Here is a 1,916-nt window from a genome sequence, read left to right on the forward strand (position 1 = left end):
TGATAGTATGAATGAACGTGTGCTGTAAGTGAACCCCTTTTGGGCATGAGGTTAATTATTTTTTCTATGAGTACATTAAATCATTTTGTTTTCCAGGTGTAAATGAAATCTTCAATTTGATTGAAGAAAATACAAGACGTGTAACAACCATGCTGGGCTAATTTTTGTATATTTTTGTACAGCCAGGGTTTCACCATGTTGCCCAGGCTGGTCTGGGACTTCTGAGTTCAAGCCATCCACCTGCCTTGACCTCCCAAAATGCTAGGATTACAGGTGCGAGCCACTGTACCTGTCCTAAAATACAGATTTTGCTTCATTTCTACACTTGATGTTCTGGTACAGACATTTGCTTGGAAATACAATATAGTTAGCTTAAGACCTTTCACGGGGAAATAAGATATCTGTAGATATTCCAGGATTTTAAAGTAGAATACAAACCAAGAAAATATTTTTAAAAAGCCATAGGGTAATATAAAATGTATTTACATCTTTATATTTAACTGCTTATTTTACAAGCAATGTTACCATTCACCAATTAATAATCTATGTCAAGTTCACCTGTATTAATAATCTATGTCAAGTTCACCTGTAAGTATTAATACACATAAACTTCTATGAAGTTCTACAATGCCAAATAAAAAAGCAACATTTAGGTGTAACGTGTATTTTATATAGGCATAATGCAACACCAGCATTACAGGATTGCATTGACAAATTCTCTTGACTCTAGGCATGATGTTGAAAGACTTAGACAGTTTAACTGTTTTTGGGTTTTTTATATTAAGGAAACCTAAATTTGTATGAGTGAATTAAATTGAATTAATTACATTTTCTTTTAGGTTTATCAGTTTATCCTATCTTTGCTAAAATAACATGCACTGCCCCACAAAATGAATGCCGTATTCACAGTCATGTTTCAGCCACAATCTTAAAGATTTGGGGAAACAAATGCAGTCTAAAATCAGAGATTCCATGTTCAACGCCAAAGGTACACACCTCTATTTTTTCCCAATGAGCCTCTAGGAAAAGTCTTTGAATTACATATTAAAGTGCACTTCATGGAAATGTGACCTTTTCGTCTATAGCTGGTGAACAGCATGCACTTTGACAGCACTGTCACTTAACAATCCGAGGCTGCTCTGGATCTAAGTACTAAAAATGAATCACATTGCAATCGCAAAATATTTGGAAGTGGGATTTTATTGAACAAAGTTAGGCCGGGACTCTAAAGCAGCACTTGCTTCTTTTGCTCCAAGACGACGTTTAAACGTTAGTATCACTACTGTTTCTTTTTCCCCCAACTCTTCTCCCACACTGCCTTTTCTCCCCCACCACTTTCTCCCACCGTCTTTCCCGCTTCCCTTCTCTCTCCCTCCGCCCGCCCCTCTTCTCCCAGCACTGTCTTCTCTCTCAGCCCGTCTTTCTGCCTTTTTCTTCCCCTCTCCCCACCTCGTTCCCTGCTTCATCCTCTTCTCTCCCACCGATCTTTTTCCCCTCTCCGTCTTTCCCCAACGTCGTCTTCGCCACTTTCTCCTCCCTTCTTCTTTCCCCCAACCCGCCTCTTCCCTTCTCCCTCCCCACCCTTTTCTTCCCCTCTCCCCTTTCCAACCGTCTTCTTCCCCACCTTCTGCCCTTTCCCTCCCCTCTCCTTCCCCACCTCTCCCTTTCCCACCTTTTTCTCCCATCTTTTTTCCCCCTCTCCTTCCTCAACGTCTTCTCCCCTCCTCCTTCCCCACCGCGGTCTTCCCGCATCCTCTGCTGCCCTCTTCCCACCATCTTCTTCCCGCACCTTCTGCTCCCCTGCACAGTTTTTTTTCTCTTCCCCACTATTTTCTTTCTTTCTTTCTTTTTTTTTTTTGAGACGGAATCTCGCTCTGTCTCCCGGGCTGGAGTGCAGTGGCTGGATCTCAGCTCAC

Source organism: Colobus angolensis, unplaced genomic scaffold, assembly GCF_000951035.1.
Source record: "Colobus angolensis palliatus isolate OR3802 unplaced genomic scaffold, Cang.pa_1.0 Scaffold560, whole genome shotgun sequence".
Classification (NCBI taxonomy): Eukaryota; Metazoa; Chordata; class Mammalia; order Primates; family Cercopithecidae; genus Colobus; species Colobus angolensis.